The 26,597-nt window shown below is 44.6% G+C and overlaps 1 protein-coding gene and 1 long non-coding RNA gene across 2 annotated transcripts in view; one reads left to right on the top strand and one right to left on the bottom strand.

Moving 5' to 3' along the window:
* Positions 1 to 26,597, bottom strand: part of Thsd4 (thrombospondin type 1 domain containing 4) — a 599,748-nt gene that overhangs the window by 386,521 nt on the left and 186,630 nt on the right. The window lies entirely within an intron of this gene.
* On the top strand, positions 13,308 to 26,230 carry LOC120094180 (uncharacterized). The gene is made up of 3 exons (XR_005488236.2): positions 13,308 to 13,443; positions 20,776 to 20,874; positions 25,895 to 26,230. It is a non-coding gene; the product is annotated as an uncharacterized LOC120094180 (long non-coding RNA).

Below are 26,597 nucleotides of genomic sequence, written 5' to 3' on the forward strand. Positions count from 1 at the left end.
ACATACTCACCCACACACAATCACACACATACTCATATACATTATACTCATGTACACACACACACACACACACACACACACACACTTTCCTACTCCTTCAACACATGAACATGTACAAATATAAACATTACACAAATAGTAGAAACAAAAAAGCTGTAAGTCTCAAAGATTCAACAAGCATAGCCTATAACGTTATTTGGGTTTGTTCCTTGGACAGATTTTCCTTTGCCTTACTTACCCTTTTCTTCGAGATGATCATAACGGCCAAAAATCCTCCAGCTAAGGCAGAGCGCTGGTTGTTCAGCTCTGCCTTAGCTTCTGGGTCTTCTCTTCATGGAGACCCTCTTTCCAGGCAAATGCATTGGGAGGTCGCAGGCAAGCGTCTCAGGAGGTCATGGTTTCTCTCCACTTCCCTTAAAAGCTGTGAGTCTCTTCCAGGCCAGACGCCACACTATGTGACCTACCTGTCTTAATGAAAACCTCATAATCTGGGTGCACTTTAGTCTACTCCAAGCTCACTTTCAGCTCAATCTGATCTTATTAAAAGAACAAAAGAGAAACCTGCATCATCGTCTTAGTCCAGTCTAAATTTCCCTTTTAGTTTTTTAATGGTCTTTGCCATTAATATTTGCAATTGTTGACTGGGGCTTGTTTGTTTGTTTGTTTGTTTTAAGGTGCTCTTGGGAGTTTTAAAACTCCAAAGGGGGAAGTCTGCCCACATTACACTGACTATGATAACCTGAGTTCCTTTAAGTGTTGCTCACATTCTACCATCTGTTGTTTACACAGGTCGTAGGTTGTTCTGGTCAAATTGAAAACTGTTGTCTTCTGTGAGAGAATTTCTAGGATGTGATTGTGCCTATTCAGTTCAGCGCCCTCACATTCACAGCCACTTGTAATATTTTAATGACTTAACTACTTACTTAGTTCAGATCTGTTCTCAGGGTACACTTTGAAATGTTTCAGGGAGGAAAAACCAACTTTAAAGAAACTAAACAACTCTCACTTAATGGATAGGTCAACACTAAAGTCTGAAAGAGAAATGTGCAGGAGGACTCTAGAGCAGTGGTTCTCAACCTGTGGGTCGAGACCCCTTGTTGGGGGTTGGGTGGAGGTGGAAGGGGATGAGTCATTAACTGACTCTTTCACAGAGGTCTCCTAAGACAATTGGAAAACAGGTATTTTCACATGATTCGTAACAGCCTCAAAATTACAGTTATGAAGCTGCAACAATAACAATCTTATAGTTGGGGCTCACTACAACAGGAGGAACTATATTGAAGGGTTTCAGCATCAGGAAGGTTTAGCCTCTGCTCTAAAGATCTTGGTCCCACCTCTCACTACCTCTGTCACACTAGTAAAGACAAGTCAAGTGCTCCAAGTCTTTTGGCCTCTTCAAGTGTCAAGCTACATATCTGAAAACTAGGTCCACTGAGTCCATAATGTGGCTGCATTTCGGAACAGTGGCATTGGTCTTTGTTTTAATGTTGTAAAGGTCACTGTCAAAGGAAATTGTATCTAACTGTGGTCCAAGGAAAAGCTGCATCATTTTTCATCACTAAAAACTCACGGTGAAACACAGAAAAAAGGAAAACCTGTGTTATCAAACTCCATTAAGTGCTGCTGAAGGCTAGCTCAGTGTGAGAATAAAAGCCTACCTGATGTAACATTTTCCTTGCTGTTTAAAAATATTTGTTTTGGGGGCTGAAAGAGAACTGAAAAGGACATCTCCATATAGATTCTGTGTCTATGGCGAGATCTCTAGGTCTCATGTACACCCAGGGCTGGGAAGACAAGGCCCTCAGAACAGGCTTCCCTGGTGAACAGAGCCTCTTTTACACATTATCAATTAATCTAAGATGCACTGTATGTGTCAAAAGGCAAATACCAGGCCAGTGGATAAAGGTGCTTGCTGTCCAGTGTGAAGACCTGCGTTTGAAGCCCAGGATACACATGGTAGGAGAGAGCTGACTCTCTCAAGCTTGTCCTCTGACCTCTACCCACATATACTCTGGAATACACATGAGCATTTATACACGCCCACATATAATAAATAAAAATAGGACAAGAAATTAAAGATTAAACAAAAAGCTGAACTACTTAAATCTTGTGGAAAAACTGGGCCCTCTTGGAGGAAATAATTAGTTACACAAAGCCTCCTTGCCAGGGTCCCCAGTGAAATGGTAAAGAGGACTAGTTTGGGGTGCAGGCATAGGGTACTACAAAACAGAAAACATTCTGAGCACGGTCAGTAACTTTGAAGAGCTTACATCTGGATTGTCTGTTAACAACGCACTCCATCTTGCACAGAAGTGCTTTGTGACGTCAAGTCTGACTCCCTCCACTAGACTATGGTGTGGCTCTGGGTGACAGCAATGGGATGAGAACAGGTAGCATCCTCATTCAAAGGCCAGTCTATGGAAGCGGTACTTTAGCTTGAAGGCCCATAGACTGAGAGTTCTGCAATGTGAACTGGAGTCAGCAAATCCCCAGCTCACTCTCAAGAAGGGGGAGTCCGGAGACCGTTGGTAAAGCAGCAACCATTGGCAGCTTGAAAAAAGCCTGGGACTGTTCTAGTAGAGAGGGTTACTCCACCTTCCTTTTGAAGATCTATTAACTCATGCTAATAAGGCCAAAGCTCTAAGAATCCTACAATGAAGAATGCATTGGCTTCAGCACACCCATTTCTAACACGTGACCAGTTACCCTTTTACGCCTTGCTGAGAGAAATACATGCTCAAGCTGGTCCTACCCAGGGGATCCCAGCAGCCTGAAACACCACCCAGAGAAAGTGGGGTAGAAACCATGCTCTATTTTTCTTGAGTGCTTTTAGAAAACAGTGGAAATCAAAGGAGGATTTTGGCTGGAGTTTATTGGGGACATTTTAAGAGATCTAGATGCAGATTTATATTTTTCTAAACCTACTTTATTTAGGGTTTTAGAATGCTTCAACCTCCTATTAGCCCTCTGACCAGAGGTAGGGGAAGGAAGAAGGTTTATAGGAAAGGGGAGGTTGTAGATCTGTTTAGAAGTAATTCTTGGGAGGTGATTTTACTCTTTGGTGTCAGGATACCAGCAGTCCAGTCCAATAGCAGACACCAAACATGAATCAGTAGCAGCGGCTTGATCCAGCAGAAACCGCAATCAGCACAGGTCATCAGAAGTGGTGAGAATCAGCTGGAATACCACGAGAAGTTCTCTGGTGCACTTCTCTCATTGAAGTGAAGTGTTGCAGGATGTGGCAGTGCAAGAGCACCCCTTCACTGTCTGTGGGGTTCTACTTAACTCTTTCCAAACATCATGCACCCTCCCACATGTCTGTTTGAGCAAAATGTCCTCTCTCAAGACAGCTTCCAGAAACATTACATGACACGACCGAGTTTCCAAAGAAACTGGAAATGTCCACTGCATTTGGAATTCTCATTTCATGCCAGCATCCCAGTGGCTCTCACTCCTCAGCTAACTGACATCATAACTGTCTTAGCTGGGTCTCTATCACTGAGATAAGCACCATGACCAAAAGTAGAGGATGGGGGTCCCTCAGCTTACACTCCCTGATCATAGTGGATCACTGAGGGAAGTGAGGGTAGGAACCTGAAAGGAACAGGGTATGGAGGAATGACTGCTGCTTACTGGCCTGCTACCCTTGGCTTCCTTGTTCAGCTTCCTTTCTTGAATAGCCCAGCACCACTGACCTAGGGGTGGTGCCACCCACAATGACTGAGGCCTGCCCACATCAATCCTTAGTGGTGAAAACTGCCTCACAGACCTGCCTGCAGGCTGATCTGATGGAGACATTTCTCAGTAGAGGTACCTCCCTTCCCAGATTGCATTGTTGACAAAAATTAACCAGAGCAGTCTCTTCATGAACTACAGTGGCCTAGCAGATTAAGAACATAATCCTACACCTTTTGAATTCTTTCTCCCCTCCCCTACTATCACTCGATAGTGACAGACAGAGACTAAATAAAAAAAAATACCCTAGCTCCAGGCATATTAATTCTATATTCCACTGTTTTCTCTGCCTACAGTACCAGTAGTGAGGGTCAGAAGAACCACAAACATTTACCATGCACTGATTAACTACCCAGCATTTCCTAGTCAAGCATTTTAGGTAACTTTTCACTTAACACCACAACTATCTGTGAAGGCACAGAGTAGAGGGATGGGCTCAGCCTGTAAACTGCTTGCCTCCCAAGTATGAAGGTCTGAGTTTGAATGCCAGAGCCATGTAAAAAAAGCTAGGTATGGTGGCACACATGCTTGTAATCTCAGAGTTAGGGAGATGGAAACAAGCAGACCACTGGGCTTACTGGCCAGCCAGTTTAGCCCATTTAACATGATCCAGGCCAGTGAGAATCCTTGTCTCAAAAACCAAGAAGTCAGACACACACGCACACACGCACACACACACACATGCACGCACAACACATGCACGCACAACACATGCATACACACACAAACACATGCACACACATATACATACATATATACATACATTTACAATTGTACACACACACATGAATTCTTTGAAGGTTGAAATAATGGCTTAAGAGTTGTAAAGAGAAACAAATTTCCCAATGGGCACATGTTACCATTTTCAAAATTATTCTATTTAGTGGTCATGGAAATGGGTTTACAGAAAGCAAGGTTCCTTTACTTTCTAAGGGGCCTTCACTCTGAGTTTTCTCCATCATTGAGTCTATTCCAGAGAACAAGGAAGTGGAGCCATGGTAGCTTCTTTTCAGCCATTTTAGAGTCCAATAGCCAATCCTAAAAGTTATCCTTGGCTGTTTTCAGACCACTCTTACACAAGCAAACACGTAGGCAATCTAATCTGTCCAAACATTTTCATTCCATCCCATCGTTTTAAACCCCCGGGTTCTGCCAACATGTTCTGAGGGACTTTGAAAGGCAATTCCCAGGACTCTTTTTGTATTATACAAAAATATAAATGGCAGGATTGGGAACGGTTTATGAGGCCACACTGATATTGCAACATGGAGTGGTATGATAATTTGGGTCTGTTCCCTATAGCAAGTAAAAACAATGTCAAGAAAACACAATAAGATAAAACAAAGGTCTTAACAGAGAATTTCTAGATTTCAGCTCCGACGATCCATCACACTGTCTTCTTAGCAAACTCCATTGAGATGACTGTTTGTAACTCTATGGCCAAATCCAACTGTGCACCGATAGTAGCAGCCTCCGGCTTCAAGGAGCCTTATCTTGACACTAGAAGCGAGGAAGCCCTACCCCATGTTCAATTCTTTAGAGTCCATCAGGACTTCTAGAAAAGTCGAGAAGGATGAATAGGCCCTTCCCTACCAACACGGGCCAATGTTGGGAAGCGCTGTATCTAAAGAGACACAAAAGTACCCATCCCTCTGCAGATAACACGACCACTCTACTCCACTAAGGCAGGTCTATGCTTGACCTACACATCTGACAGGTCTCCTTGGGTCTTCCTGCTCCTTCACTCACTCCCTTCTCTACCCTCCCTCTCTTTGTCTCTCTGTCCTACCCTCCATTCTTATTCCCATGCTCTCCCTTCTTCCCTCCCTCCCTGTCTCCTGCCTCGTTGTCCCCATCCCAGCCACAGATGCTGAGAAGCTCGTGGGAATGCAGTCAGCACGTTCTGCTCTGAGGACGAATGGTTTCTGGGTTTGAAGGAAGGGCCCTATTTACCTGCTGCTTATCTAATCCGTTTCTTCCCAAACTCCCAGCCAGACTGCGTTTCTCAGGATCTCTCACTGGGTGCAGTCAGATGACTTAGCTGAGCTGCAGTCAGTGGCACATGGGCCACAGCAAGATCTGCCACCTGCAGACTTGGCCATCGAAACCTCCAAGCAAACTCTATAGGCTATGTCTTCCCGCACACACAGTCCCAGAGCATAGGAAGCACTTGAGTTCCTAAAGGCCCTAAGGGACAGCAAACCCATGCGTTGGGAGGACTCGCTCCATTCACTTAGACTTGAGGGTTGTCTGTTACAGTAGTGAGGCTACCATGCTGAGTACTCAAGGCATAAGTGTCAAAGACTTGGTCTTGCTTCGCTGGTAAGGCTGCTAAGCTCCTATAACTGTTTCTTTCAGGAACATCCAAATTTGGGGCCAACTGGAGGGTCTCAAACTTGGCTGGATTCTTCACACAGATGGTAATCATCAGGGAAGAGCTTAGTGTTCAGTGTGTTCTTTGAAAACAGATCTCTATATGCCAAAGGCAACACTGCAAATCAGAGTAAGTGGTTGGGAGGAGATAAACCGCTCAGTGAAGAGTAGTGCCATAAGAGAAAAATATATCATTTACACCCAGGCCGGGGGAAGCAGAGGCAGGTGGACCCTGGCCTAGATAGTGAATTCTAGACCAGTCAAGGATACACAGTGAGACCCTGCCTTAGAAAAAGAAAAGAAAAACATAACAATTATATGCACGATGAATAGTGTACAAAAACAAATTTCATGTAAATGAAAATTTAAACGTAAAACAAAGCAATCTCTAGAAAGCGTAAATACGGAAAAGGCATTTAATACAAAGTGAAAACCAACAGGTGTGTACTAGGAAAATGGGTCACATGCAGGCAGAAGTTCTGCAGAATGAATGACTTCATAAAGAATAGTATCAAAGGAGCGGGAGAGACCATTCGGTGGTCAGGAGTGCCCACTGTTCCTGCAGAAGATCCAATTTAGGTTCCCAGTGCCCATGTACAGGAAGCTCTCAAACTAATGTAATTCCAGTTCCAAGGGACCTGACGCCCTCTTCTGTGTTCCACAGGCACTGCGCCCACGTGCATACACCTACATATAGACACCTAGGCACACATGCATCATTAAGATAAATCTTTATAAACAAACAAACCAAAAAAAATGATCTAGAATAGGAGTGAGGAAATGATGTCTCAATGGCTACAATGTGGCCAGTGGCCTGTGTTTTTAAGAGTTTTACTAGAACAGAGCCACACCTGTGCATTGACATACTCATACCCGATTTTATGCTGTAAGAACAAGGCTGAGTAACTCAACAGACTCTACAGCCTAAGATTCCTCTAATATTTACTATCTAGACCTCAACCGAAAGAACTTCCAATCACTGGTATAGTAGAAGGTTTTGCAATGCATATTACTTGAAAAACTGGCAGTGCCCCGCCCCCAACCCAAAGACTCAAAACTACAAGCTCACTCATGGAGGTCTAACTTATTGAATTGTCAGATGGTCATACACTGCAGAACCACACATCAATTACATGTACCAACAAAATATATGGCAAATAAACATTGAGGAGGGCTTTAGGTAACATAGCATTTTATGAACACATTGAAGAGACACCATCTATTTTCTGAAGTATACATACAAGTCATCAACATGTAAAATCATAAAATATGTCTATAGCTTTTAGCTTCCAGTTTCTGATCTTGAGGAAGGGGAGGAAATGATGAGGTGAGTTTTAACTGCAATGGTATCTTTGAAATTTTAAATCAAATACAGAGAAATTGTATTGCATGCTGGCACTTTGCACAGCACAACTTTGTCTGACTGTTTGGGACAGGATCTTATTACGTAGCTCAGACTTGCTTTGAGTTTACTGTGTAGCTAAGAATGACCCTGAAGTCCTGTCCTCTGGCTTCTACCTCTCAAGTGCTAAGATGTCTGTGCCATCACAGTCGCTTCCTGTGATGCTGAGAATTAAACCAAGGGCTTCATGCACGAGAGGCAAGCCAAACATTCTCCCAACTGAGCTATATTCCCAGCCCCTCATTTCCTTATACGCTTTTCTTTACACTTAAAAGTATTGGTTTTAGGGGTTGGGGATTTAGCTCAGTGGTAGAGCGCTTGCCTAGCAAGCGCAAGGCCCTGAGTTCGGTCCCCAGCTCCAAAAAAAAAAAAAAAAAAAGAAAGAAAGAAAAAAGAAAAAAGAGAGAAAAAAAAGAAAAAGTATTGGTTTTAAATATTGCTACCATAAAAGAAAAAGAAGTTCAGGTAACTACTACTAAGTATTATCCGCTTCTACCAAATTATAAGGTCAGGGAAATTGGAGCCTCTTAGAACATAGGGCCAGGGCATCTTTAAAATGAGGCATGTCTACATTTAAATACCAACCCACCAGAGGGTTCTCCTCACTCTGAGAACAAAGATATCTCTGTCCTATTGAGCTGTCATGAGAATTAAATCATATGTTTTGTGAAAAGCACTTTGTATAATGCAGACATGTAATAGCTGCTTGATAAAAGGGAAATACTTCAATTATTTTTGTTGTTATAAGTAAAGTTCTTTCTGAACATGCATTTGGACACTCAAGACAATGAGTGTGACATCAGTAATAAGTTGTAGTCCCATCCTAAAATGCAGAAAGTTGGTCAAAACAGGATGAGAAGTACTTCAGTAGAACTGCATAAATGTGACCTGTGAGAAATAAGTGTAATCCTGGCACTAGGGAAGCTCAGGAAGAAGGGTTGTGAGTTCAAGACTAGCCTGAGCTACATAGTGAGACCCTCTGTTTAAAAAAAACAAAACAAAACAGGGAGATGTAATTCCTAAGCAAAGGAATTGGTGCTGAGGAGGTCAGGTCAGTATGTCATCTGCATAGCAATGGGAAAGGAAGTCCTTATAATATGGGTTATCTCACCCCAGAATGGGCGTGTCCTAGACAAGCAGTTGAAGTGCCTATTTTCTAAGACACATGCAGGACTCTGATGGATACAAAGGACACATCCAGCTCTTTAGTTAAGCCCTCCTTGGCTAAACCTACTCAAAGTCAATGAACAAGAACCCTTTTAATAAGAGCCTCGGATTAGGGCACGTAGTCCCCTGTAATTCAGTTAAACATAGTGGCTACTAGGTTATTTTATGAATGAGAAAACCAAAATTCTTCAGAAGATCACATAAGTCACAGCCTACGAGAAGGGCTCATTAGCAACCTCTGTGCTGCCAGCCCTGGTTCAAACCATGCACCCTCCACTGTGTCACCCTAACTGCATTGCAATCACAAGAACATCTGGCTTCCCCATGTACAATCCATCTGGAGATGAGCTAACGTGATTCTCCCGCTCTTTACTGGGATGGTCATCACTCACAAATGAGGGCTTGTGTGACAGAAGCCACTAACATCGAGTCTTGATCCTGTAAAGTGGATTCAAAGTCTCCACTCCTCTCCTCATCCTTTGACACGGTCAGCATTTCTGTTTAAGCTCAAATACTCACTGCATAATTCAGACAACTGGTGAGAAAGAGCGCACAGCCCACTCAGTAGCTGGCTTCAGAGGGAATATGACTGACAATTCCATGAGGTGATAATTTAGCTCAGCAAAGCTTGAGAAACCACACAGAACCATTCTAAATCACACCCACAGACCCACAGGAGCTTGACACAGCAAAACAGGGAGTGGTAGAAATTATTTGGCAGAAATAGTACTAGGCCCCTCTCACGTCTGCTTGGTCAGTTTTACAGAACTACTCTTGCTAGAGCAGAAGTAGGCAGTCCAGCGATGACAGCAGTTTCTGCTAGTTGAGGCATTAAACAGAAGCTTGGCCAGCTCCTGTATCTATCTGTTCTTTACCCTGATACCAACCAGACCCTGGGGTGCAGCCCTAACTTCCATGTCTGACTTCTATTCAATAGCCTGTGCACCAGCTCAGCCTGATGGAGACTGCCATGGAGATCCACATCCAGTCAGAAGGTGGAGACTGACTCTCCATGAGGTGCCCAACCCTAACTGATACATTTTCAGTGCCATGGACCACCGAGGGGTCAGGGACCATGCTAGAAGAGGGAGTGGAGGGATTAAGAGCCAGGCCCCAGGATGCCTGCTGCTAGAGAGGCCCTAGGAATGACAGGGAAATGCACCTATGCATATTCAACAATATGGATACCTGAACAAGACCTCCATAAAGCAATACCAGCTGATCCGTCAGTATAGATAGGGGAAATTCCACAGGTCTGAAGAGCTACGGTGATCAATGGGGCTGACAGAGGAGATCGGTTGTCTCCAGAAATGGACTCCCACAAACATTGTCCGATCCTAGGTGGTCAGCTTTGGATACATGTCGTATAGGGATTGCTGATTGGTCCAGTAACCGACTAGGTGGGTAAAATCACTCGTGGCCAAGCCCAACAACCTAAACTCAATCCCTGGGACCCACACGGTAGAAGAAGAGGACTGATTCCACGGTTGCCAAAGCATGCACACTCAGCCCCCCACTTGACAAATGGTATAAAATGCCTTCATGTTCTGACATCTTTTAAAGCAAGACTTCACTTTTGGAAAGAATGAATGCACTGTGGTACACTGTAACCACATGGTGGGAACTCTTATAACATAAACAAGATTATGATAGAGGTGTGGTTTGCCTGAGGCTGGAAACACAGCTACTTGGTTCTTGTAAAATACTAAAAATCAAAATTTTTCTTATACTAACTGATCAAAATCAAAATTACCAAGCCTAAGCTTTGACAGTCCAGCCTAAAAGAAAAAGTGAAAAAGGAGAAAGTACAACTCAGTCTCTCAGTCAGCCATGTTCACCATGTTAAGAAAGCCTGTGGTGGCGCAACAGCCCCTCCTCAGTCATCAAGAAATACTCTTAGAACATCCGTGTACAAAGCCCCTTTGTACAGAATAACAAACACACACACACACACACACACACACACACACACACACACACGCACATGCATGCACTCATACGCATTCCAGTGAAAGCTTCCACACACTTGACCATATATGCTGAAAAAAAAATGGAACAGATTTAAATGACGGCTTCTACTCACTTTGATTGGTGGCACCCTGTGCTGTTTTCTGCCTACCTGCCAGAAACCATGGATTCCAGCAATGACACCGGTGAGCCATGACAGCCAACAGAGTTGTTGTCAGTAAAGTTTGGACACCTCTAATTCAAAACTCCAAAATCTAAGTAGGAAATTCTACACCTGGCCTATGGGACAGACTGTTGTCAAAACACAAGTGTATTAAAAATATGGTTTAAAAACACCTTCGGGCCAGAAGGATAAATGAAACACAAACGAGTTTCATGTTTGGACTTGGGTTCCATTCCCAAGATAGCTCATTATGAATATGCAAATAATACAAATTTGGGATCCTGGTAACAAGCAGATAAGGGCCACTCGGCCTGCACAAATCTGCTAAAGTAGAAAGTCTGTTACAGGAGAGGCAGAGACCATGTTTAGCTGCATTGGGGCAGAGCCAAGCAGGAAAAGTTGGGAAGTAAAGGACGCTACAATTCCCCGAAGACACTGTTTCCAATGGCAGACTTGGTCTTCTTCTCAAAGCAGTATCTGTAAGAAACTTCAGTCACCCGCATATTACAACTGCCATTCTCATACACTGACTCTTTCACTCCCAGGGCTACCCACTAGGTCCCAGCAGGTGTCAGGTGCTGTCCTAACACTTTGGAGATATAGCAAGGAATGGTATAAGACAAAAATGGCTGCCTTCATAGAACTACAATTCCAGGTAGTCAGTCAATTAATCAAAACAGGAAGTGTGACAGAGTGTAAGGCTATTATAGCGGTTCCTTTTAACCGCCAACTGGACACAACATGCTATCACCTGGGATCAGAGCCTCAGAGGGGGATTTCATCTTGAGTGTCTCTGCTGATGTGGGATGACCCAGCTTGAAAATGGGTGACGCCACTCCTGGCTTTGGGGCCCTGGACTGTGTGAGAGTAGAGGAAGCTGGCTGACTGCTAAGCCTGTATCCGTTCTCTTTGCTCTTGACTGTGGATGCGACATGACCACCTGTCTCAAGTTCCTCACTGTGACATCCCCACAGTGATGGACTACACACCTGAAGTTGTGGGTTAGAATAAACCCTTTCCTCCCTAAGTTGCTTTTTCGTAGAGGTCAGAAATAAAATATGGTAGTGAGAGCCTTTGTGGGGGATCTGAATAGTAATTAGGGAGCTGGCATTAGATCACTTCACCTCAAGAAGTAGGAACAGCAAGCATAGAAAAGCCTTGTGAGGGGAGGAGAGAGGGAGGGAGGAGGGGAGGAGGGAAAGGGGGAGGGAAATGTGAGGAAGAGGGAGGAAGGAAGGAAGGGAGAGGGGGAGAGAGGGAAAGAAGAGAAGGAAAAGGAGATGGAGGGAGAGAGGGAGAGAGGGAGGGAAGGAGGGAGGGAGGGAGAGAGAGAGAGAGAGAGAGAGAGAGAGAGAGAGAGAGAGAGCCACTGTACATATCCAGCAGATGAGGTTGGCACAGGACAGAGGAAACCCATTCCATGGATGAATGTTAGTTTGCGATGGCTTCCACAACAGAATACTATTCAGTGGATGGCTCGACAAACACAAACACATTTTCTTATAGTTCTAGGATCCTGCTGTGCATGGGTGTGGCACCAGCAAGACTGTCTCCTTGATCACCTTGTCTCAGACTCATCTTTCCTCTGTACATGTTCCTGTCACCTGCCTCCTCTCTGCACGCCCGAATCTCTTCATAAGAACACCAGCCAGATCGAATTAATCTCCACCTTAATAAACTCATTTTACATCTCTCCCCTTTGTCTTTAAAGGTCCTACATCCAGTTACAACTATATTTCGAGAAACTGGAAATATATAAACTGGAGGGGTTTATAATTTAGTTCTGAACAGAGGTCACGGAAGCAAATAATTCTGGGTTGTCTCCATAGTATATCAGGAAGGAAGGGATGGGGCTGAAGCAAATGCCAAGTGCCCGCTGTGCTGCGTGGAGTGCCTGGAATCCTAGAGGGGGAGGAAAGAGGACAGAAACAGGACATGTCCAGGACAAGAGGTCAGGGTTGCTAATGGATCAAAACAAGGAGATGAGACACAAAGGTGGCTCCTAAGTATTTGTCTTGGAGCGACTGGGAGGATGGTGGGTAGGCCTTTTCCTAGACTGACAGTAGTGTGCACATGCACACAACAGAAGTGTGACATCAACATAAGACACTAGAGTCATCGTTTATAAGTGTCAAAGAGTGACTTGAAAGACAGATGGAAGGCCAAGTTGGAAAGAAAATCAGCCAATGCCCCCTGTAAATCCCAGAGTTTTAGGAGTGGAAGACTACTGTGAGTCTGAGGTACAGCACCTCTCTAATTAGTTTAAAATTTTTCTTGGGATAGGTCAGGTTCTAGGAGCTGTTCAATAATGCACGCATGCCAGAGAATGTTGGATGTCTTCCCAAACACAGTATCTTTCATAAAAATAGAACTTTTGGCTGAGCCAGTGGCATTTGCCTTCTACAACTAGGCCTTCCTTGAAGTTAGGTGTGGCCACAAGAGGCCCATGTGGCCAGTGGAATGTGGATAGAAGTGTCCTGTGGTGACTCCCTGGAAACTCCCCCTGTGAAGCAGCAGGTCCTAGTGCTTTCCTCGCTTCCTCTCCTCTCTAACCTGCTTCCTGAAATGGAGATCCAACATGAAAGCTGGGCCTCTGACTGCATCTGGAGTCTATGAACTAGGAGCAAATCGCAGGGTGAGTGAGTGAGGCCTGGGGATGTAGTTCAGTGACAGGATGCTAGCTGATGTTAGCTGGGCATGAACAAGGCCCTGGGTTCAAACCCCCGGATGTCAATCACTCGCCCTCTCATGTGATATCCTGGAAAGACTCAGGTCTAAAGCAGCTGCCATTCTAGCATTGGGTTTTCTCCCACTAAATGTTTATGTCACAGAGAAATCTGTTTATCTTCTTTAATCCACTTTCTCTGTGGAGGGGAGGGTATCCACTGCTCTCACATGAACCCAGTCTGAACTGATGTAACAGGCAAAGGATAATTGATGCATTGTGGTGAGGGCACTTGTACAATGCTCCAGGCATTTGCTCTAACTTGGTGATAGCTGGTTTCTAACAGGTCTCTCTCAACCCCATGGTCTGAGAGTCATAAAGTTTGTATTGGTTTCATAAAATGGACTCACGCTAAGCAGATAAAGAAATAGGCAGAACTGTAGGAGGCCAAAGTAGCAGGACTAGAGGAGGCAGGGGTTCAAAGAGCACTGTGTGGAAACCACTGCCTACATGGCAGTGGGGTAGCTCTTATCTTGCTGGTCTGTGTAGGAGCTACAGTTATTACTCAGACTTTTAGGGCTTGTATAGATAAAGGTACAGCATGAAGGTGAGCTGCCCAAGTGGGCACCAGCATCATTTCAGAATATTAGTGGAAGAGAGAGCAAAGCGGAGGCAGGGGCATTGGGACATTCATGCTAGCCCCTGCTCTCACTACAGCAGGACCTGAACACACATAAAACTGTTAAACAAAAGACCACACATGCATACACACACACACACACACACACACACACACTCACACACACACACTCACACACTCACACACACACACAGCGGAGGGGAGAGGAGGGGAGGGAGGATGATTTCAAGACCATTCAGTGAGGGGAAAAGACTCTTGGACAAATGGTATTAGGCCAACTGAATGTCACACGCAAAAGAATAAAGCTGGACCCTTGACTCACAGCCTACGCACATATTAACTTCAGATGGATCTGAGACCAAAAAGATATAGGAGCTTTGACTGCTAGAGGAAAATGTATGAGTCGTGACCTTGAAGAAGACAGTGGGTTCTTAAGAGTAAAACCAAGCACACGGGCAGCAGAAGAAAAGGAAGTAACAACCCACGGATCAAAATGTAAAACTTTTGCACTTCGAAAGGACACAATCAAGAAGGTGAACAGATAATTCTGGCAGAAAATATTCGAAAATGGATCTGATAAATACCTAGAGTTCACGAAGAATGTTTATAATTTAACAATAACAAAAACAACCCACCTTTAAAATGGACAAAATATAGTCAAATGGATAGTTCCCCTTAAAAGACAGGAAAATAGTAGACATGCAGACTTTGTACATCAGGAGACATTAGTGCAAGACAAAATAAAACCCCATCAAGCTATGCCTTTATTCTCTACCAAATCAGAAAAGACAGGGAATAAAAAATCTCAGCAAGGAGGTGAAGTTGGGTCTTCATATGATGCTGGGAACTATGAAATGTGTCTGCCATAGGAAGCAGCTTAGCAGTTCCTCAAAGGAAAAAAATGGAGTTACCATATGATCCAGCAATTCCCTCCAGGAATATGCCCAAGAAAAGTGAACTATGCATCCACCACTAACCTCATACACAAATGTTCATAGCAGCACTGAGTGTATTAAAAAGTAGAAGGAATCCAAGTGTCCATAAGCAGATGATGGAGTGCAGTGTAGTATAGTGTAGTATAATGTAGTGCAGTATAGTGCAGTGCAGTGGAGTGGAGTGGATTGCAGTATAGTGGAGTGGAGTGGAGTGCAGTGGAGTGCAGTGCAGTGGAGTGCAGTGCAGTGGAGTGCAGTGCAGTGGAGTGGAGTGCAGTGGAGTGCAGTGCAGTGCAGTGGAGTGCAGTGCAGTGCAGTGGAGTGGAGTGCAGTGGAGTGGAGTGCAGTGGAGTGGAGTGCAGTGGAGTGCAGTGCAGTGCAGTGTAGTGGAGTGCAGTGGAGTGCAGTGCAGTGGAGTGTAGTGGATTGCAGTGTAGTGGATTGCAGTATAGTGGAGTGCAGTGCAGTGGAGTGCAGTGCAGTGGAGTGCAGTGTAGTGCAATACAGTATAGAATATTGTGTAGTGATTAAAATAATTGCAGAACTCATGAATGCCAAGGCATGGAAGACTGTTGGTATAGGACAGCAAGCGAAATAAAGGAAGCCAGTCACGAATAGCCCTGTATTTTATAATGCTGTCTATGTGATACTCCTACAATAGGAAGATTTAAAGGGAAAGGAAGCAGCCAAGTGGCTTCAGGATATAAGAAGAGCAGTGGTTGGGAAACAGAGGGTTCTTGTTGGGCATGATTGTAGGATTATAGAATTAACTTGAGGCAATGATTACACAACACAGTGACTACACTGAAAACCACCAAATTACACACTGTAAAATGGTAAAAAAAAAAAAAAGCAATGTGGGAAGAAAGAGAAGTCTTCACTCTGGGTTCTAGTTTACAGCTCATGCTGAATGAGAGTCAGATTTCAATATAACTGGTCAGGAGGCTTTGCCTAATAGGACAATGTTCTCTCTACAGCCATCTTCAAGAGCTTGCTTACTTAGGGCCAGGATGTTTATGATCTCAGACCATCACTCTGCTTTGTATGTGTATATGTTTGTGTGTGTGTGTGTGTGTGTGTGTGTGTGTAGTGTACTTGTGTATGTATTCATGTGTTTATGCATATGTGCAGAGGCAAGAGGACAGTCTCAGGCATCATTCCTCAAGACCATTCACTTTGCTATTTTGAGATCTCTCTCTCTCTCTCTCTCTGTGTGTGTGTGTGTGTGTGTGTGTGTGTGTGTGTGTGTGTGTGTACTTGAGAAAAAGCTGCACTGTGGAACTCTGGCTGTCCTGGAACTCACTATGTAGACCAGGTTGCCCTTGAACTCAACTCACAGAGATGTTCCTGCTTCTACCTCCTAAGGTGCTGGGACAGCACATATTTTTATTTAATCAAAAACATCTATTTTGTTACCATGCTTGAGAATTTCATACATGAGTACTGTATTTACATTATTTTCACCCTATACTAATTCCTCTCTAAGTCTTTCTTTGCCCCCAGTTCCTCTCAATTCATGACCTCTTCTTTAAATATACATGTATTTATATTTTGCACGCATGCATGTGCGCACGCACACACAACACACACACACACATCACGCACTGTCTAAATACATTCCTCTGAGCCCATTTAGTGTTGGCGATATGTGTATGTGTTTAAAGATAACCGCTTGGGGTTATATAACAAATAAGAGCGCTCATCCCTAGAAAAGACTTTTTCCTCCTCTCTTAGCAGTCACTAATCGCCTATAACTCTTCACTTAGGGACAGATCCTCATAGAGTATATCTACTCATGCTGGGATGTCAACTGGTATTGCTGTTGTGCGGGTCTTGTTTAGATGTCTATATTACATCTAAATTTAAACTTTACTTCATCTTCAAATGTTTCGTTAGTTAATTCCTTTGAGCAATGTCATTCACAAAGCCACAGATGCACACATCTAGTCAGTATAAGAAGTGTCTAAGTGTGACTTGTTTTCCTGAGAGGCTCACAGTCACACTTGGGGAGAGACTGCCATCTTCATATGTGTCTCTCAACACCAGTGCTTACACTCACCTGCTTCTACAGCACAGACTCACTCACGGTGACTCAACCTTAAGTCCTTTTCTCAGGTTTAATTAAGGGTATGGTTTTATCTGAATGGAGGTCACTGAAGGGGAAACCTTTCTGTCTAATGGCAGGAGAACCGGGCTGCATTATTGTGAGAGAACAAAATTTACATTTACATAAAATAAAAACAGCAAATCCTTTAAAAGGGTAAAAAGAAAAGGGCCAAGGAAGAGATAACAGAGCAGACCTGCAGTGCTCAAACTCCGTGTGTTCAAAATCGGGGTCTTCAGGACTGATCCTTGGGAGGTTTGGGGGTAAGCACTGACCTGACCCTCTAAGAGTAGGCTTCTATATGCTCAAGGATTTGGGTTACCCTATCTCAGGGTGAATACTTGCTTCATGCCTAATGCATAAATAAGCTATACCAGTGTGGCCAGATAAACTGATCCTCCCAAGAAGACAGTGGTGAAGGACTGCTTTTGCTTTGGAGTTGGGGTGAGGGGTTAGAGGAATGGAACCTAAGTATCTGACGTCAATCATACAAACGATTGCATTTCCAAGTAACCGACTCAATACAAACCCTGGGTACTAAGGCCCGGGAGCCTCTCTGACCAAGCAAGCCTCACAGTTGTGGTCACCTATCAAGTGGGGCAATTGGTGCACCTCCACTGCCTATGTAGACTCTTGTGTCTGATTTTCCTTGACTTTACCCCCATGAAACTCTACCCTCTGCTCAATTTTACCTCTCTTTGCAGTGTACAGACTAAAACTACTCATCTAAAACCTGCTTCTCAGTCTGTGGGCTGAGCCCCCACAGGGTTGCATATCAGATATTCTGCATGTTAGATATTTACATTACACTTCATAATATAGCAAAATTACAGTTATGAAGTAGCAGTGAAATAATTTTATGGTTGGGGATCACCACATCATGAGGAACTGTATTAAAGGGTTGCAAGCGTTAAGAAGGTTGGGAACCACTGGGCTAAAGGTTTCCCAAGTCCTGTGCTTTCTTCCAGTGAAATCATCAAATCTGAGACTCCTGACATATAGAACCCTAATGGCTCATTGTGGTGGTGTATCCATCAGCCATAACACCTGAGGGCATGGATGGAACTGAACACACTAATAAACCACAGTTGAGAAAGATAGGACTTCACACTAAGGCTACACTGCCACTGCTGTAACCAAGGCATGATACAGGGAGCCAGGCTCACAGGTCCTTGAGGATAAACAGCCCACAAAGCAGAGAAAATGGACTCTTAATTACAGAGAATGACCTTCCCAAGCAGGAGCCCCACAGTCCCCAAGAACAAAGGAGACAATGTGGCCTTTTGACCACAACACTTGAAGGGAAGGTATTCAGGAACACTCTTGGATGGTGACACTCTTGTGCCATGTATGTTTGTGTGTGTGTGTGTGTGTGTGTGTGTGTATACACATATGAACATATGTGTGCCTAAGTGTGGCAGCCAGAGGTTAATGTTGTGTGCTGTGTTCTATCTTTCCCAATACTATTTTCAAGCAATGTCTCTCACTGAAACTGGAGCTCACTAACTCAGCTAGGCTTGCTGGCCACTGAGCTCCAGTGACCACTGAGCTCCAGGGATCTGCTTGTTCCTACCCCTTACAAGGGCTACAGATACAAACCACAGCATCCAGCTTCTACACAGGTTCTAGGGGTCTGCACTTAGGTGCTCATGCTTCCATGGCAGGTACCTGACAAAGTCAGTCATCTCTCACTTCTTTAAGACAGTACTTACCCTGCAGAAGGCACTGGAGCTGGAGAGCTGGCCCTGTCCCTCACTAGTTACACTTCTTGGGAGAGCAAGCCCTGCACCTTACCTGGGCAGCACAGTAGAGCTGACCCTTGTTGGCAGGGGCATGGGTGAGCTGACCCTGAGGACATAAGCATGGGAGAGCTGGCCCTGCCTCTTGTCTCCTCCCATTTGCTCTCATTTCCAATAGCAGGTGGGAGAGTTGGTCCCAATGGGGCCATAAGAACAGAAGAGTTGGCCTTGCCCCACACTTGCTGCAGCATTCAGGAGAGCACAGTCTGCACCTTACCTAGGTGGCACAGTAGAGCTGACTCTGATGACAGGAGCTCAGGTGAGCTGGCCCTGAGGGTCTGAGCACAGGAGAGCTGATCCTGAAACTTGTCTTCCATGTGGCAGAGTGGGCAAGAGAGAGATGCCTTCTCCTACCCTCATCCTTTGGCAGGCCAGAGAGCTGGCCCTGGAGTCATGAGCAGGCCCTGTACCTTGCCTGGTTAGTACAGTAGAGTTGGCCCTGGGCATGAGAGTTGTAGGTGAACTGCCCCTAACAGGGAGAATGCAGGAGAGCCAGTGGTGCCTATTGTCTGCTATGTGGTGGCATGGATGAGGGAGAGATGTCCTCTTTCCCTCCCTTATCCCTCACCACCTATGTCAGGCAGGAAAACTGGCCCCAGTGTCATGAGAGTGGGAGAACTGGCCATGCCCCTTATCAGCTGTAGCACTCAGGAGATCAGGCCCTGCCCCTCACCTGGGCAGCAGGGTAGAGCTGGGCCTAGCTGCAGTTGCTATTGAACAGGCCTCAAGAGCTGGTAGGATAGCCAACCCAAATACCTCTCAGGTCCAGATCCAGGGCTTTGAATTGGCCCACCCCCAACATCCACCCCATTGATGATGAACTTCTAGAGTGCATGAGTGCTGGTCCTGCAGATCCAAAACTATAGGATCTCTATGACACAGGGCAACAATAGGATATCCGAAAGGAGTTTCAGTGAGGTTCTTGATAGTGTAGTAGAAGCCAGAGACCTTGTACCAGACCAATGAGTCATTACAATGAACATTTGCAAGCAAAGCCATGTGGACCAAAGGGTATTCTGTGGGACACATGTGACACATCACAGCTTCTACAGTGAGATTTTTTTTTCTCTTTGGTGGGGAGGTTATAAGGTAAAGGGCAGGTACAAGAGAAAGGACAAATGGGTGGGATTGGAGTACATGGTGTAAAATTCATAAAGAACCAATAAAAAGATAAAATAATAATAACAATAACGATGATAATACTAAGAATAAGAATTAAATGGTGAAAAAAAGAGAAATTACTTCAATCAGATCCATGGGGCATTTCGTTGATTAATGACTGATGTAGAAAGTCCCAGCCCATTGTGGGAAGAACCACTCCTGCGCAGGTAGTCAGAAATTAGGAGCTGGCCACTGGGAGTGAGCCAGTTATATAAAGCAAGCCAGTTATCAGAATTCTTCGACGGTCTCCATTTCATCTCCTGCTTCCAGGTTCCCACCTTGAATTCCTACCCTGACTTCCCTTGATTATAAAGTGTGAGATAAAATAAGCCCCCATCTGCCCAACTTGCTTAGGCCATGGTGTTTCCCAAAGCAAAAGAAAGCCAACTAGAACACCCACTCCCCATTGAGAATGACTTTACAATGACAAAGAGTGACAGCTACCATACCTCAGGCATCTCTCAGGTACTGTTTATTATGACAACCTCGCTAATCCTACCCCAAACTCAGATTAACAGAGAAAATGAGCTCAGAGGGGCAGAAGACCTTTGGCAGTGCCAGTTAGAAAGTAGCAGTCAGGAGTGGAACCCCCACGTGTCACCTCCAATCAGGGATAACCACCGCCCTGAACTCATTCTGAGTTCCTCCTCCTCTGCCTTGCAGCCCCATGGCCCATCCTGGGAGTGGTCTTGAGAAGACAGTCTACCTGCATCAAGAACCTGGACTTTGGCTGTAATTGCACATGGCTCCATCTGTCCATCTGTACGTAGCAGATCGCAGGGGGGTCTCTAAGACTCAAGTGTGTCCTCTTGGTGAATGGTAATAACCTGGGTTGGAATTCATACTTTGACATGTGAGGCAAGAAGATGAATAGACCAAAATGTTCTGTTCCAGGCTGGCATGTGACTATGTAATATCCATTTTTCCATCACCCCTTAACTCTTGGGGCATGGAGAAACATCTTCCACCTTTTTAGTGTTTTCCCTAGAATTGCTATCAGAAAACACTCATCTGCTTTTCGTCAGAGAGGGCTGGGAAAGAGGTTAAAGGGAGAGGATAGGGCACACGTGCACAATGCATGAAGAGGTGCTACAAACAAGCCTGTGTGTTTACTGCTGCGGCCAAGGCGAGAACCGTCTTTATTGGAAACACGTATCTGATAGCATCTGGATCCACTTAGTAAGCATATTTATTTCATAACAACATGAGCTCACGATGCCAGGATGATTAATGAGCTTTTATATTCTGCCACTCACTTTGCATAAATCCCCAAGTCTGTTAGGGAGATTAATTACCCAGGATGGGGCCTGTTGGTTACTTTTGAGCAGGGTCCCTTACATGGAATCCACTCTGTCATAGATAAGGCTAGAGCCTCCCTTGAGGCACCTCCCAAACCAGTAGCACCTGGATCCCTAAAACTAATTTCAAGGTTTTTAGAGAATATAAGTACATTTTCGAATGTTGGGGGAAATGCTGAAAGGATTCTCAGGCTTGGCAAGGAAGGAGAAAACAGAGATTTGGGGCTGGAACTTTAGTGATAATACTGACCATTGTGCTGCCAAGCATTTCTCAATACATAAAGCAACATCAAATATTTTAGGTTCACTGGAAGCAGTATCTACTGGAACAGGGCTATTGTTCTCTCGACGGCAAAATTCAGAATTGATGACACACGTCTTGACCTCTGTCCAGGACAGTTTTGAGTCTGGAACATCATTACCTTGGCAACACCTCATCCTCTGAAAAGCAGGCAGGATACCTCTTCCTCCTCATTCCAGCTGGTCTTATCCAGAAAGAACAAAATTTCCTTCCTGTTCATAGGGAGAGAGGCTCTAGTCTTTATGTGTCACAGGTCTTTCAGCTGGTCTCAGGCAAGTTCATCTCTGTGGAAGTTTCCATGTTTAGATGATAGTGTGGAAGGCACCCTACCCACGAAAGTGCCAAGGATGGACAGTTTGTCCTCATCTTTGGATGTTAGCACTCAGTGCTCTTCCATGGAGACATGTCCTGCTCAATGAGATGTTCTATGCAGAAGTGTGGAGCAGGAAAAAACAATTAGACCTGTCTGCTTAAGTGTAGGCCTTCTTGGGCATTGCACAGTGGCCTCTGAAGCACAAGATGGGAGTGCTAAGGGACATTAGTGGTCAGGTGATATTGCTCATAGCAACCATGCAAGACTTATGGTTCTACATCCGTTGACCACCAGGAAAATAACCTCCCCAAGGACCTAGGACATCAGTAAAGAAGAGGTGATACCTAGGACGGATAATATTAAATGGAAAACTTCTGTAGTGAATGGTTGGAGGGAAAAGCCAGAAATACAAGTCTAGAAAAAGCAACACATCAAACCCCCCAAACCAACTTCTACAAGGTCCATCATTCTCCAAGTTCCAAACCAAAACTGAAGAAGCAAAAGACTCAGCCACAATCCAGCATCTGTGTTTCACATTTACAAGCTAGCACCTCACACATCACCCTTTGCGACTTTAGAGACCGTAATATCATTTCCCTCCCACTCTCTCCTTAGCCAAAGCAGACAACGCTGTGTGCCAAATATTTGTGAAACCTAGACCGAGCTGACTACCCATTTCTTCCCTCGACACCCTAATTAGAGTCTGTGGGAACGCTACCTCAATGTCCAGTCACTGTCCTGTTTGATGGCAAATGCAGTGCTCAGGTCCAGTGACTCCCGAGCATCTGGACCATCCTGCCACAGACTGAGAGAGCTCTATTTTGTTTCACATTGCTTTTTGAGGCAGGGTCTCACTCTGTATCCTTGGATGACCAGGAAATCCAGACTGACCTTAAACCTACAGAGATCTGCCTGCTTCTACCTCTTGGGTGCTGGGATTAAAGGTCGGCATCACCACACCCAGCTCATTAGTCTCCAGTGTTTCCCCCAACATCCCCTCCTGGCTGAGAGCTCAGGAATCAGAATGGCCAAGAGTTTCATGCAAGTTACTGTAGGCAGCATACTCCTCTGAGAACTTTCTATTTCTACAGCCAAACCAGGGACCCACAGGCAAATGTGAGGATAGGCTGGGAGGCCCTCCTAGTCCTTGGCACAGTGAAGAATGGTCAAGGGAAAAAAGGTCTGGATAAGGATTCAGCATACACAACATCTGTGGACTGCAGTGTTACAAGAAAGCACTACTCGACTCTGTAATTCATGAGTTTCATCAACCTACAAGTGACTAGCAGATCATCACCTGCCATTTTCCCTCTAGTTACATAAACTTCCTGCTGAGCCAAGGAAGGGATGCACAAGAGTGGGAGGGACCAAGTATGGACACAGCAGCTTCCAATCCCCAGTGCCTGTTTCCCTAGCGCTTCTCAAATTAACCTGCTTGCATCTTGAATGAGAAGAAAATGGTTCTGGTGGTATAACCCCATCTCAGAGCATCAAGCAGACTGGCCTGCTGTCACCTGTCAGAATCTCACTGTCCAATGAAAGTGTTCAACTGTTCCTCTGATACCTACACTAGCCTTCCAGCCACACCTTCTGTTCCAGTGCCTGTGCTGTCCCCATTCTGTTGGACACCTCTTAGCTCATGAGGTCTTCACTTCTCTGTTTAGGTGCCTTCTTTAATATGCTCATTCCTACACTCCACCACTGCTGCTATTCATTCCAACATGGGAGAGAACGGCTCTGCCCATCACCAAATAAAGACAGAGAACCCTACATAGGCCTTCAATCTGAAAGTCTAGCACTCATAAGGCAGGTACAGGAAGATCACTAGGAGTTAGAAGCCAGTCTGCTCTATGTGAGTTTCAGGCCAGGTAGGGCTATAAAGCAAGACTCTGTCTCGAAACAAAACATAAACACACACATACACACACACACACACACACACACACATACATGTACACACACATACACACACATGTGAGTGCACATGAATGGAGACTGTTTTAGACTAGAGCAACAGTTCTGCCCTAGACCAATTCAATTAATGTAGAGTTGGGAGATGAACTTCAATCATTTTGAAAGATGCCAGAATGGATTCCAATGTGTCATCATGGCTAGAAAACTCTAATAATTCAGAGTGGGCATAGAGATTGGGAGAGAATGAAGTTCCCTTCTGCCACAATAGATGAGGGCAAATGAAAGGCATATGGGAAGAGCAACCCTTTAATTAACAACAACAACAACAATAAATCAAGGAACAATTCATTCAAAGGACACAAATGGCTGGAAAACATGCAGAGAGGTGACAAAAGGAAGTCAGCACGTAACTTCAAATAGCAAGGAAGGAAAGAAAGATTATTAATTTCTGACTGATGCAAACAGAGTAGATCTTGCCCTGTATTGCATTCAGTCCTCTGTTTAAAGATGAAAATAAATATACATAAATAAAATGATCACAACCTCTAATGGAAGAATTGTATAAGGTCATTGGTGGAAAGTGATCAGAGCGCAGAATCTGTCCTGTAATCAAAGACCCGGGTTATTTTACATGAAGCACGCGCTGTTTGGATTGAATCACCTCAGCCAGCAAATTCTTGTGTCCTAAAAGGGAAATAAATGGACGTTCTTTGGAGGATGGTGGGGAGCACACAGATCCCCCGGGGCCATGATTTCAGGAGCTGGGAGTTAGTTCCTGGGGAAGATGTTTATCAAAGGTGCTTTGATCTCCGCTTAGAACTCGCCAGCATAATCCATTTATTTTATTATTGTGCTTGTAAGTTCTTAATTTGGTACTTAATCAAGTTCTTTTGTGTATCATCTCCCTGCCAGACGGTACATGAAGAGTTTAAAACAAGAAGTGATCAAAAAGAACACATAGTGTTATTGGAACTTTTATTCTTGCCCTAGTGTGTGCTCAGAGACATTCAGGGGAGGAGAACAACCCTAATGTGTGTTTAGAGACTTTTGGGGGAAGGAGTATTTAATAGCCTGAACTCCACTTACCTGTGAGTTGAGGGGTTTAGTAGGGCAAGTGGAGAAAACTCCAAGGAATATAGCCTGACCGTTCCAATCAACAGGTATCCAAGTACCATAAGATCCCTGCTATTCCTGGACAGCTCTGTAAGACCCCAACAATAAGGAAAACTTTCGGAGAGGGAAAATACTCATTTCTGCAACTTTCAAGAAAGGCCTTGCAAATGATTGGAAATCCCGAAGAGGGGGTTCTTATGGTGGTACCCACAATCAGCAGGAGTTGTAGATGACCACCGAAATTCTGAGTAGTGTTCTCTTTATGAACAATTTTTTATTGCCCTTCACATGAACTATAAGTTTCCCCAAGCAGAAGGGAACTGCCCAGAACAACAAAGGCGGCAGTGGCCCCAGAGGTCTTTTTTTCTTCCCACCCACCCTCTGAAGAGGGCAGAACAACTATGCCAGGAATACGAAGCATCCAGATCTTCCACTTGCTCCTGTCTCCCAACCAAGCATTTTTTAAAGTAAACACTAGACCATGACCTATGGCTTAAAACTTCAAAATACAGTAAAATGTTTAGAATAGACTCATAAACAGCCACTCATGCCTCCAATTGACCCTCTTCTGAGTGGTCTCCTCTGTGCCTCTTGTCCCTGCTGTCTCAAACAGAGACACCCGAAAGGCCAGGGCAAGAGCGGAAAGCACTAGGCCAGCATCAGAAAAAAGAAGCAATAGCTTCCAAACTGAAGGACAGGAGAGGATTAAAGAGCAGGGGCCGTGAACACAATGCAACTTGGTAGCACAGGCTACCCAACTTATTTCTAGCACATGAGGCTCGTCTTGTCTTTAGTTGCTTCTGGAGAGCTTGTAAAATTGTCTCTCTAATCTGTTTATTTCAGGTTTTGTTTTAGTTTGAGGATCCAGGAAGACAAGTGTACTGGAGAAAGAACACATCGATTCTTGGGACTATAAAAATTCTGCACTATGAAAGGCACTGTCTGTAAAGGAAGTGGGAGGGTTTTCAGAGTATCTAAGTTCCTCCGCCAGAGGTAGAGCCCATAGTTTTCCTGCCGTCCCTTTTATCTGATCTGAGTATTGGTCCTTCAGAGTTAGCATTCAGGCATCGCCAGAGGAAGAACTGAAGGTTTGCAGCATCTAAATGTGTGTCTAACGTAACACCTGAGCTGGAGTCAACACTGTGGGTTTGTTTTTTTAATTTTAAAGTCATTCTCTTCCACATTCTGGGCTGAGTCTCTATACTTTCTCACCACAGAAACTTCACCCTGGGGGGCTGCTGATGGGCTGAGCAATTTGATGACATGGAAGGTACCAGAGAAACCACAGTCAAAAACTGACCTCAACTGCAATCCACTTGCAGAGCCTCCTTGGGTCTCATTCAAAGATACCTTGTCCTAAGGATGCACACCAACAATCAGGGTTGGTATTGAAAACAGAAAAGGCAGAGCTCGGTACCTTCCTTAAGAGCGGTCCTAGGCTGAGGGTCTTGCCCAGCCATAAAACTCCAGATTTCTGCTGAGGAGGAAATATTCAGGGGAGTCTTCAATAGAAGAAATGAAGTCTCCTCACATTAAACAGAGAGGG

This window comes from Rattus norvegicus, chromosome 8 (assembly GCF_036323735.1).
Source record: "Rattus norvegicus strain BN/NHsdMcwi chromosome 8, GRCr8, whole genome shotgun sequence".
NCBI classification, from domain to species: Eukaryota; Metazoa; Chordata; class Mammalia; order Rodentia; family Muridae; genus Rattus; species Rattus norvegicus.